The 12,215-nt window shown below is 58.6% G+C and overlaps 1 protein-coding gene across 2 annotated transcripts in view; it reads left to right on the forward strand.

The window, feature by feature from the left end:
* The first annotated feature begins 2,202 nt into the window (after positions 1 to 2,202).
* Positions 2,203 to 12,215, forward strand: part of CASKIN1 (CASK interacting protein 1) — a 56,568-nt gene continuing 46,555 nt past the window's right edge. For both annotated transcript variants that reach the window (XM_050968544.1, XM_050968545.1), the window contains exon 1: positions 2,203 to 2,249. The gene's annotated coding sequence lies outside the window, so the exon portion shown is untranslated. The remainder of the gene's footprint in view (positions 2,250 to 12,215) is intronic.

The following is a 12,215-nucleotide window of genomic DNA, read 5'->3' on the forward strand; positions in this document are numbered from 1 at the left end:
TTTGTTGTTGTTAATAATTAAAGCTGAAAGTCTGTCAAAATAACATGACTCCAGGAGCTGGGGCTGTAAGAAAGGAACACCGTGTATCACGAGATAATCCCAAGAGCTGGCAATGCCGCGTCTTGCCCAGAGGTAGTTGCATTTCAGGGGAGGATGAAGTTAGAAATTCCTGGGGAAGGTGCTTTGTTCTCCTCTCCAGAGATGTAAGGGGCTGTGATACACTTATCCCGGCCAGGCATGTGCAGAGGTGAGACCCTGAGCGACAGCGGTGCCGGCAGAAGCCCCTAGTGCAGACGCAGTTATCCTGGCGGAGCTGTGCTATTACCAGTGCAACTTATTTGCCCATGGCAGGGAGGGGTGAGGGGGCTGAAATACACAATGTCAGCGAAAGCCCAGCTTTGCTGGTATAGCTGTGCCTGGCTAGCAGTGCTCTGCAGGTACGGTGCCGCCTGGCAGGATAGGTGGACTGGCAACACCTTCCAGGTGCAGACTGCTATAATTACCACTGCTCTCGGCCCGGCCTGTTCACCCCCTCCCTGCTTCAAACAGACCTGATCGGAGAAGGAGCAAAAAGGTTTGCTGGAGATGCTTTCAAAGCAGGGCAGTTGCTCCCCTCACTCGCACTTAGCAGCAACCTGGGCAGGAGGAGAATCGAGGCCCCTATTTTCCGTGTGCAGAGCAGCCTTGTCCTCCCTGGGGGCCCCGTCCCTGGGCTCACGAGGCTGATACGTTAGAGCTGGGATTCTCCACTGGGGCGTAGGGCAGCATGCTGCAGTGTGGGCAGGGCGCTGGGGTCTTCACCATCATGTCACCTGACCCTGGTTAAAACACCTGCCCTGTCTGTGCTGCTATCACCATTGCCACGTCTGGTGGAGAACCATCAGCATGTCTCACTCCTCGTCCCAGCACTGCTGGGCAGCATGGCCACCCCAGCCAGTGGCACTCATCGCAGATTTCTGTGCCTCTTATTTTGTGTGGGTTTAACCTGCGTTTCTAAACCCTGACTCTGCAAAGCATTTCCAGGTGTGAGTAACCCCAAGCCATGCGATGGGATTATTCAGGGGGGCTTGTGATTTGCCGAGGCCTTGGTGTCCCTCTGCTCTTTCCTGGGCTTGAGGAGACCTGGCTGTGGTGGGAAAGGAAGGATTCTGACGGGATCCCCACTTCCATGCGGTGGCCCAGCATGAAATCCTGCCAGCCCTCATCTGCATGGGCCCCAGCCTGGGCTGCCTGGGAACCCTGAGACTGTCAGAGCAGGGGGAGATGCCCAGCCAGCCCTCTGGGCTGTAATGTCTGTAACATCCCGTACTGTCCCCAATTCCCTGTGCCCTGACGTGAAGGAAATGGACGCTGTAGGAAGTGCAGAAGTCTGGCTGGCCTAGAGGCCTGAGCTATGGTGCTTCTTTCTGGTGAGGTGCTGATTCGAATCCTGCCCAGGCTGATGGCACACAGCAGATGAACTGGGCATCTCGGCCCAGTTCCTGGTGGCAAAGTGCCCATGTCCTGAAATCCCCCCCCCAGCTGGCCATGGCTAGGCCCTTTGCTGGGATTCTCTGCATGGACCATGAATTGAATGAGCTCCTGTCCCATCCCAGGATGGGGTCCCTCCAAGGCAAGATTGAGTCTCCCCTGCTGCTTTCAGGGCTGTCCCCATTCCGTGGTTCTGCAGGGGCCCCTAAATTAGTGTAAAACGGCGTTTGCAAAGCAAGGGACAAAGTGGCATTTGTCAGAGCTTGGGTGTGACGCAACAGGGAGCGGGGCGGATTTGACCTGGGGATGTGGGGTCTTCCCTTGAAGGAAGATCCCTGAGCTGTAACCTGAGCCAGGAGTGGGGTTGGGAGAAGTGACACCTTCTGCCCGGGAGACTGGACAAAGGAGAGGAGGAGCTGGGGGGAGGGGAGAGAGCTACTGGAGGAGTTTTTAGTTTCAGTTGTGTGCTGGGTGGTGGAACGCAGGGAACCCCAAGGCTGAGGTCTAAGCTCCCTGCCCCCCAGAAGGACTTTACTGAGGTGTCCTGGTTGTACCTACAAGCTCTGTTGTAGCCTGCATTCCTACTGACCATTAAACCGTCTGTTTTACTGGCTGGCTGAAAGTTACGGTAAATCCCAGGAAGAGGGGTGCAGGGCCCTCACTCCCCCACACTCCGTGAATGTCCCTGTTTGTCACTTGTTTAACACTTGCTTTCTCTCTCCCCCAGAGCTCCTCGGGTCCGCAAAGAAAGTCAATGTCAACTTCCAAGACACTGATGGGTAAGTAGGTGCCACCTGCATGTCCCGGTGACCAGCTGAGCGTGTGAATGGGGGCTGCTTGCTGCTTGGATGGAGCTAGTAGAAGAGTATCTCAGGTGTCTGAGAGTCCTCCAAGCTCCATGATGAAATTGGGCTGCTCTGTAAGTGAATTGCTCTCTATGGTCTGTTGGCACCTGCATTTCTTCCCCCTGGTTTACAAGGGCCTCTTCTTTTTTGCCAAGCCCAGCTCTGAGACGTCTCAGAGTTCGGGAGAGGGAACAGACTATCTGGTTCTGCAGCGTTCACTCCCCCACGCCCTGAGCTCCCCCAGCATTCTCTGTTAGGATCTCTCTGCCCAGCAGCTTTGCTTACTTGCCTTGCTCTGGGACACGGGGTTGCTAATTGTTGCATTCGAACAGCTGGGGGGAAAAGCTAGTTTCCAAAACCTCCAGTTTCCATGTTAGCCCCAGACAGACTCCCCTAGCTGGCACCGTGTCCCCTGAGTTTTCGCTGGACGGCAGAGGGGAGCGCTGCCTGCCATGGGGAATGCAAGGTGTGGAGCCTTGTATCTAACAGGCCTCAGTGGCATGGCCTTGTGATTCGTGCCAAATCAGTTTTGCAGACACTGGTGGAACGAAAAGCCAGGCTTGGCTCCCGCCCCGTGGGCTGGATTTAATGCTCTGCCGTGTTTCCCTCAGACCAGGCCTGCGTGGTCTGGAAAATGGGCACAGGATGCAGAGAAGTCACTGGCTATAATGACATTCTGTCCCTTAGAAGCCAGCACTGCCTAAACTGCTCTTGAAACCTGCCCCTGGCCGGCTCCAAAGCCCTGGGCTAGAGCAAGCTGCAGTTCCACAAACTGGGGCTCCCCCCCTGTGGGAACCCCACCTGGGCTAGGTGCTACCCACACTGGGAAGACATTTTCCACGACAGCCTCTATGCCCAAAAGCTTAGTCTAAAATCAGACTAGAGCCCAGGGGTTCTGTCTCCACCCCACCACGCTCCTCTCTAGGCCCGGCTTCCTCCGAGGCCTAGGCACCAACTTCTGCTCACGCCAGTGGGTGCTTGACCCCCCTCTGCCCCTTGCCCCCCCCAAGTCCACCCCAGCCCACCCCCATTATAAGCCCTTCTCCGAAGTTCCCGCCCTGACTCCACCCCCACCCCCATTCTAACCCCTTCACCAAAGTCCTCACCCCGACTCCACCCCTCCACTCCCATTCTTACCCCTTCCTCAAAGTCCCCGCCCTGACTCCACGCCCCCATTCTAATCCCTTCCCCAAAGTCCCCGCCCCGGCCCCACCTCCTCTCCTGAGCGTGCCATGTTCCTGCTCCTGCCCCCTCTCTCCCAGAGGTTGCTACAGCTGTTTGCAGGGGGCAAGTGCTGGGAGGTAGGCGGAGGAGCAGGGATCTGGTGCGCCCAGGGGAGGAGGTAAGGTGGGCTATGGGGAGCTTGGCTTCTGGTGGGTGAAGAGCACCCACTAATTTTTCCCCATGGGTGCTCCAGCGCCGGAGCACCCACGGAGTTGGCGCCGATGCTCCGAGACAGTTTTCAAGATTAAAGGTTCCCTGTAAATAACGGCCCAAACCCGCCTGGCCTCGCAGTCGGCCCGAGGCCAGCTGCACAGTCAACAGTAACTCCATCAGAAAGGGACGGGGGATATTTTGTAGGCAGGGGTCTGTGTTCCACCCGCAGCCTTCCGGGACCCAGCTAGCGGGGGGATGCTCCGCCCCAGATGTTAGAGGAAAGGGGGAGTGCAGAGCCTGGAGCTCAGGCCAGGGGAAGGGCCAGGCTGTGCCCCGGCTGACTGCGCCAGGCTGGCTTGCGGGCGCTCTGGACCTGTGGCCGTGTGGAGGAGACACTCTCCCTTGCGCTCCTGGCTCGATCTCATTACGCTGTAGTACAAACATGGGCCCTGCTGTTCCCGCTCAGAGCAGCGGCTGAGTGGCTGTGGGGACAGAGAGGTGCCTCCACAGGACACTGATTCCTTTCAATTAGCAGCTTCTGGACTGGCTCTGTTTGAGTCCCGGCAGCTCCTGAGCTGGATCTTCGGCCACATCACGCAAGTGTGGGCAGCGCTGCTGGGCAGGGCGCTCCCATGGATGGTGCCAGGCCACAGTGCGCACACACGGTCCTATGCAGCGCTGCTGGGCAGGGGCACGTAAATCCAGAGGCTCAAAGGCCAGTGCTCAGGACTGCCTGTTGCCCCTGTTCTCTCCTTCACAGCAGAATCTTCCCGTCTCCTGCTCTCTGCAGCATCAGTAGCAGCCTGGACTCTGCTTCCTCCCCCATATACCTCTCTGAGGGCTTGTCTACATCACAAAGTTGCAGCGCTGGTGAGGGGGTTACAGCGCTGCAACTTAGGAGGTGTACACATCTGTAGGGCACCACCAGCGCTGCAACTCCCTGTTTGCAGCGCTGGCCGTACTCCCGTTTTGTCTCGGGTGTAGAGGATCCAGCGCTGGTGATCCAGCGCTGGTAATCAAGTACAGACACTTACCAGCGCTTTTCTTGACCTCTGTGGAATAAGCAGGTATCCCAGCATACCTGAGGAAGCCTCTGGTAATCAAGCTGGTCTCCTTTCCCGGTTTGCTCTCGCGTTCCCCGAACCCCGAGCAAGCAGGTCTCCTTCCCTGCGGTTTGCAGTGTGGTTCGGGGAACGCGAGAGCAAACCGCGGCGAAGCTGGTCTCCTTTCCCGGTTTGCTCTCTCGTTCCCCGAACCCCCGAGCAAGCAGGTCTCCTTCCCTGCGGTTTGCAGGGTGGTTCGGGGAACGCGAGAGCAAACCGCGGCGAAGCTGGTCTCCTTTCCCGGTTTGCTCTCTCGTTCCCCGAACCCCCGAGCAAGCAGGTCTCCTTCCCTGTGGTTTGCAGGGTGGTTCGGGGATCGCGAGAGCAAACCACGGCGAAGCTGGTCTCCTTTCCCGGTTTGCTCTCGCGTTCCCCGAACCCCCCTTGAAGCCGCCCAACAGCGCTGCAGTGTGGCCACATCTAACACCACTTGCAGCGCTGGTTGCTGTAAGTGTGGCCACTCTGCAGCGCTGGCCCTATACAGCTGTACTAATACAGCTGTAACAACCAGCGCTGCAAAATTGTAGATGTAGACATACCCTGAGATCACAGTGCCCTGGAGGGGCAGAGGACCTGCCAGGAGGTAGCACCGAGTGGCTCTTGGGCCTGGGATGGTGGCATGCCGGGGAGCTGGAGCCCTGGGGGGCGGGCAGCTGTTTCCAAAACCACCTTTCAGAGCTATTTTTTTTTTCTGGAAACAAACTCAGAGGCACAGACACAGCCAGCTGAACACACAGCCCCACGGCACAGAGAGACACACTCGCCCCATCCTCCAAAGCTCTCTACAGGCTGGGTCGCTCTGGGATCTGCCCCAAGCCTTCCTGCAGTGAGATCCCTAGGGACAAATGTTGGTTTCTGCATGAGTGTGGGCTTCATGCAGATGGCACAGAGCTCATGGCCGTGGCTGTTGGCCATCTCCCCGAGCCCGGTGGGCCAGCCCCAGCCCTAAACAATGGCCAGCGAGCGGCTCAGAGAGGCAGGCGTGCCCTGACAGCAGCCCAGAAGTTGGTACATTGGGTTATTCTCTCATCCCTTGGAGCTGAACAGAAGCCATCTGTTCTGCCTCTGCCAGGTAACTCCTAACCCTCTGAGAGCCACGCACACAGGTTTGCCTGGGGCAGGCAGGGCCAACAGAGATGCTGGGAAGCCGGAGCTGAAAAGAAAATGAATAGCTGCTCCCTTCCCCTGCCTTTGGCTGTGGGCTCTGCTGGCAGCAACGACCCTGGGCTGGCTCCCTGGGGGCTGCATGACTGTCACGGAGTGTGGGGGAGTCCGGCCCTGCACCCCTCTTCCTGGGACCCACAGTGACTCTTAGCCAGCCAGTAAAACAGAAGGTTTATTGGACAACAGGAACACAGGTTACAGCAGAGCTTGCAGGCACAGTCAGGACCCCTCCACCGAGTCCTTCTGGGCTTTCAGGGTGCTTGGATCCTAGCTAGGATACCCTGAAATCCGCCCATCCAGCCCCAAGCCCAAACTCAAACTGCTTCCCTCCTGCCTCTCCCTTCCTTTGTCCCCTTCCCGGGCAAAGGTGTTTGACCTTTCCCCTCCCTTACCTAGCTCAGGTTACAGCCCTGGCATCGTCCATCCCCTAAAGTCCTCCCCTGCTCTCCCACTCCCCACACAGACAGTCCCTACTGCATCACATCTCTCCCCCCTTCGAGACTGAACTGAGCGGGGTCACTCTGCCCAGTGACCTGGGGAAGTTCAGGGTCCCCTCTCCGGGACAACGCATCCGCTGTCAGGTTGGCACTTCCCTTCACATGGACCACGTCCATGTCATAGTCCTGGAGGAGCAGGCTCCACCTCAGGAGCTTGGCGTTGGCTCCTTTCATCTGGTGCAGCCAGGTCAGGGGAGAGTGGTCGGTGTACACGGTGAAGTGTCGCCCAAAGAGATATGGCTCTAGCTTCTTAAGGGCCCACACCATGGCTAGGCATTCCTTTTCGATGGCCGCGTAGCTTTGTTCCCGGGGTAGCAGCTTCTTACTCAGGTACACGATGGGGTGTCTCTCCCCCTTTTCATCCTCCTGCATTAACACTGCCCCCAGTCCCGTGTCTGAGGCATCAGTGAACACCATAAAGGGTTTGTCAAAATTTGGGTTTGCTAGAACTGGGCCACTAACCAGAGCCTCCTTCAGCGCCCGGAAAGCCTCCTGGCACTGCTCAGTCCAGATCACCTTGTCTGGCTTCCCCTTTTTGCATAGTTCAGTGATGGGGCCGGCTATGGCACTAAAGTGGGGCACGAACCTTCGATAGTACCCCGCCATCCCAATAAAGGCCTGGACCTGCTTTTTGGTTTGGGGAGCAGGCCAGTCTCTGATCACCTCCACCTTGGCTGGTTCCGGCTTCAGGCAGCCGCTCCCCACCCGATGGCCCAGGTAAGATACTTCAGCCATCCCCACCTTGCACTTTTCAGCCTTTACTGTTAACCCAGCCTTTCGGAGTCGGTCTAGGACTTGTTTAACCTGGGACTTGTGGTCCTCCCAGGTCTGGCTGAAGACGCAGATGTCGTCAATATACGCCACAGCAAAACTCTCCATCCCCCTCAGTAGCTGATCCACCAGGCGCTGGAAGGTGGCTGGCGCTCCCTTGAGGCCGAAGGGCAGGGTCAGAAACTCATAGAGCCCCAGAGGGGTGATAAAGGCCGATTTCAGCCTGGCATCTGCGTCCAGCGGCACTTGCCAGTAGCCTTTGGTAAGATCCATAGTGGTGAGGTACCGAGCACCTCCTAGCTTGTCTAGGAGCTCGTCAGGCCTGGGCATAGGGTAGGCATCAGATACGGTGATGGCATTGAGCTTTCGATAGTCCACACAGAACCAGATTGACCCATCCTTCTTGGGGACTAGCACCACTGGCGAGGCCCAAGGGCTGGAAGACGGCTGGATCACCCCCAAAGCCAGCATGTCCCTGACCTCTCTTTCAAGATCCTGGGCAGTTTTACCAGTGACCCGAAAAGGGGAGCATCTTATAGGGGGGTGTGACCCCGTCTCCACCCGGTGGACAGTCAAATTAGTGCGTCCAGGCTGGTTGGAAAACAGCTGTCGGTACAGATGCAGCACCCCTCTGATCTCAGCGTGCTGGCCCGGGGTCAGTTGCTCAGAGAGGGGAATCGTCTCCAGGGGGGAACCAGCTTTTGTCCCAGGGAATAGATCCACTAAAGGGTCATCTCCCTGCCCCTCCCAATGTCCACACACGGCCAACACCACATTCCCCCTGTCATAGTATGGTTTCATCATGTTCACATGGTACACCCGACGGTGATGTGCCCGGTTTGACAGCTCCACCACATAGTTTACCTCATTCAGTTGCTTGATAACCTTGAAGGGCCATTCCCAGGCGGCCTGGAGTTTGTTTCTCCTCACGGGGATAAGAACCATCACCTGATCCCCGGTGGCGAAGGTACGGGCTCGTGCTGTGCGGTCATACCAGACCTTCTGCCTCCTCTGGGCTCGGGCCAGATTCTCCCTGGCCAGGCCCATGAGCTCGGCCAGTCTTTCCCGGAAGGTCAGGACATACTCCACCACTGACTCTCCCTCGGGAGCGGCCTTCCCCTCCCATTCGTCCCTCATCAGGTCTAGGGGCCCCCTCACCCGCCTTCCATACAACAGTTCGAAAGGTGAAAACCCGGTAGATTCCTGGGGTACCTCCCTGTACGCAAACAGCAGGTGAGGTAAGTACTTGTCCCAATCTTGCGGATGCTGGTTCATAAATGTTTTTAGCATCATCTTCAGCGTCCCGTTGAACCTTTCTACCAGCCCGTTGGACTGGGGGTGATACGCTGAGGCCCAGTTGTGCTGGACCCCACATTTCTGCCATAAGGACCGGAGCAGGGCCGACATGAAGTTGGACCCCTGGTCCGTTAAGACCTCCTTGGGGAACCCCACCCGGCTGAAAATTGTCAGCAGCGCATCTGCCACTGTGTCTGCTTCGATAGAGGACAAGGCCACCGCCTCGGGGTAGCGAGTGGCAAAATCCACCACCACCAGGACGTATTTCTTCCCTGACCGGGTCGTCTTGCTGAGAGGTCCCACTATGTCCATGGCCACCTTCTGGAAAGGTTCTTCTATGATGGGTAAAGGCCTCAAAGCCGCTTTCCCCTTGTCTCGGGCCTTCCCCACCCTCTGGCAGGAGTCACAGGATTGGCAGTACTGTCGGACATGGGTAAAGACCCCAGGCCAGTAAAAGTTCTGTAGCAGCCTCTGCCTGGTGCGCCGGATTCCCTGGTGCCCTGCGAGAGGGATGTCATGGGCCAGGTACAACAGCTTGTGACGGAACTTCTGGGGAACCACCAGCTGCCTCCTGATCCCCCATGACTCTACTTCCCCTGGGGGAGCCCATTCTCGGTACAGGAACCCCTTCTCCCACAGGAACCTCTCCTTGCAACCTCTCCTCATGGTCTGTACCGCACTAAGGTCAGCCCGGTCCCTGTGCTTCCGCAAGGAGGGATCTTTCTGCAACTCGGCCTGGAACTCAGCAGCTGGGACAGGAATGGGGACCGGCTCTCTCTTGCTGGCTGGGTCTGAGGCCGCAGCCTCTCTGCACCGTGCCCCTGGGCGTTCCCCGCTCCCTGAGTTAGGGTCCTGCACCTCAGGTCGAGTACCTTCCCCGTTGTCGGGGAGCAGTGCCATTTGCCGACTCTGACTACGAGTCACGACCAGGGCACTCTGGGTGTTACTAGGCCAGTCCTCAAGGTCCCCTCCCATTAACACGTCAGTGGGCAAATATTGGTGTACCCCCACATCCTTGGGGCCCTCCTTGGCCCCCCATTTCAGGTGTACCCTTGCCATGGGTACCTTGAATGGGGTCCCGCCCACGCCCATCAGGGTCAGGTAGGTGTCGGGCACCATCCGATCTGAGGCCACCACCTCGGGCCGGGCCAGCGTCACCTCTGCTTACACAGCTCCAGCAGGTCGCACTTGCGCCGCTTGGCATACATCTTCCTGCTGACCACTCACAGGCCGGGGTGCTCGCCGCTCCCCACGGTTTCCAGGGGGACCCCTAGTGCACCAGCCCTTCGTGAGGTCACCACCTCTCTGCCAGGGTCGAGCTGCAGACTCCTCCGCCCCTGGGACCGCTCGCTGCAATCCCCCGGGGGACCCTGTTACTGCACAGTCCTTCTCACTGGGCACACACTCCCAGGGGTTAATCACCCCTTCGTTTTACTGCTCCCCAGTCACTTACTGCAGGAAGCGCCGTCCACGGGGTGCAGTATATCCCACCGCTGCCACCAGTTGTCACGGAGTGTGGGGGAGTCCGTCCCTGCACCCCTCTTCCTGGGACCCACAGTGACTCGCAGCCAGCCAGTAAAACAGAAGGTTTATTGGACAACAGGAACACAGGTTACAGCAGAGCTTGCAGGCACAGTCAGGACCCCTCCACCGAGTCCTTCTGGGCTTTCAGGGTGCTTGGATCCCAGCTAGGATACCCTGAATTCCACCCACACAGCCCCAAGCCCAAACTCCAACTGCTTCCCTCCTGCCACTCCCTTCCTTTGTTCCCCTTCCCGGGCAAAGGTGTTTGACCTTTCCCCTCCCTTACCTAGCTCAGGTTACAGGCCTTGGCATCGTCCATCTCCTAAAGTCCTCCCCTGCTCTCCCACTCCCCACACAGACAGTCCCTACTGCATCACAGAGACCTTGCAGGGCTTTCCCATCCTGCCGTGCTCTGGATCAGAAGCTGACAGCCGAGAGGCAAGAGAGATGCCGAGGCAGCCTGGCCTGGCTGGGGAAGGAGCAGGCTGGCTGCAGCATCCAGCGGTGCAGATGAATGACCCGGCTCTGCATGGGAGGCGCTGCAGCCTGCCTGAGCCACGTGGGATGAGCAAATGGCTGCTGGGGGGCAGCAGGGTGGGAAGGGCACCAAGGCAGACCTGGGCCCAGCTGCAGTGGTGGGGGGCGTGGGCAGGCACCGCTGGAGAACTCAGTCGGGCAGTTGGGTGGGTTCCAGGCAGGGGTTCCCATTGAGTTGCTTTGGTTCCTGGGTTGATTCCCTTCGTCTCTTCCTAGTGACTGGCCTCATGGGCAGCTCCCCTGCATGCCCCGGGCACGATCCCCTCCCTAGGGCAGTCTGCTGTGGTGGCACAGCACCTGCCTCCCATGTAAATGACCCTGCCAGGTGTTGCCATCCTGGTCTCTCGTGGCCTCTGGATTGTTAGTCCTACAGGCCCCTCGGTGGGTCGCCAGTAGCAGGGGATTGAACCCCTGAGCCTGTATGTTCCAGCCCCCAGAGGAGCCAGAGCGTCCCCCAGTGTTCGCGTGGTCACGGATCCCGGCTGACTGCCCCGCTCTGTGCCCACCACCGTGCTTTGCTGCCTGTCCGGTCGGGGGAGCCAGGGGCTCAGGTGCTGGGTGGCTCCCCAGAGGGATTCAGACAGAAGGGGCCTGTGATAAACTAGGAATGTTCTTAATGTTTTCTCTGAATATTGTGTTGGTGCCTCAGTGTCCCCATGGCAGTTCTTAAGTATCTGGCAGAGCAAAGGGCCAGTGCACCTAAATGCCTGACACTCTGTCTCCTAGCAACTGATGGCCTGGGCCCCTCCTCTGCAAAGGTGCCAGCTGAAGGTGTTGGAGACAAAGAGATCAGGGGACCTCGTGTCCCGGGAAAGGGGCTGAGCAGAGAGGAGGGGCGGGGAGGGGTGGTTAGTCTGGAGTTGACTGGGGACGAGGAGTGAAGTGCAGACGTGGGGGTCTGGCTCACTGCCCCCCAGAATGGACCCGGCTGAGGGGTCCGGTTTGCTGTATCTACAAGCTCTGTTTTAGACCCTGTTCCTGTCATCGAATAAACCTCTGTTTTCCTGGCTGGCTGAGAGTCACGTCTGACTGCAAAGTGAGGGTGCAGGACCCAGTGGCTTCCCCAGGACCCCGCCTGGGCGGGCTCGCTGTGGGAAGCGCACGGAGGGGCAGAGGATGCTGAATGCTCCAAGGAGAGACCCAGGAGTTAAAGACGTGGGAGCTTCTTGCCCTGAACAAGTCTGCTCCAAGGGAGAGGAGGCTCCCCAAAGTCCTGACAGGCTTTGTGGGGAGCTGTTCCAGAACATCGCCCGGGGACTCCGTGACAGGGCCCCTCATCGGTGCCATGGGACAGCCAGACCCTGGGCTTGGCTGGAGTTGGAGGCAGATCTGAGGGCTGTCCTGTGCTGCAGTGAACAGGCAGGGAGCTTTGGCCAGGCCCCCTGGGGCAGTTCTCTGTGTGTCGGAGGGGAGGGTGGCACTCCCGCAGGCAGCTGCTGTAGGGATACGCAGAGACAGGCACCCAAGGGATCTCCGTCTCCAGGGCTCTCCCCCAGCTGGGCTGGCAGTGGGAGGTGAATGGGAAATGTCATGTCCAGCTCTCGCGTCGCACCATCATTGTCACCACTGTGTCTGAGCGCCTGCCGCGCTCCCTGCTAATGGGCCGGCACATGGGTTGGTGTGCAGGCTAG

Source organism: Gopherus flavomarginatus, chromosome 9, assembly GCF_025201925.1.
Source record: "Gopherus flavomarginatus isolate rGopFla2 chromosome 9, rGopFla2.mat.asm, whole genome shotgun sequence".
Lineage (NCBI taxonomy): Eukaryota > Metazoa > Chordata > Testudines > Testudinidae > Gopherus > Gopherus flavomarginatus.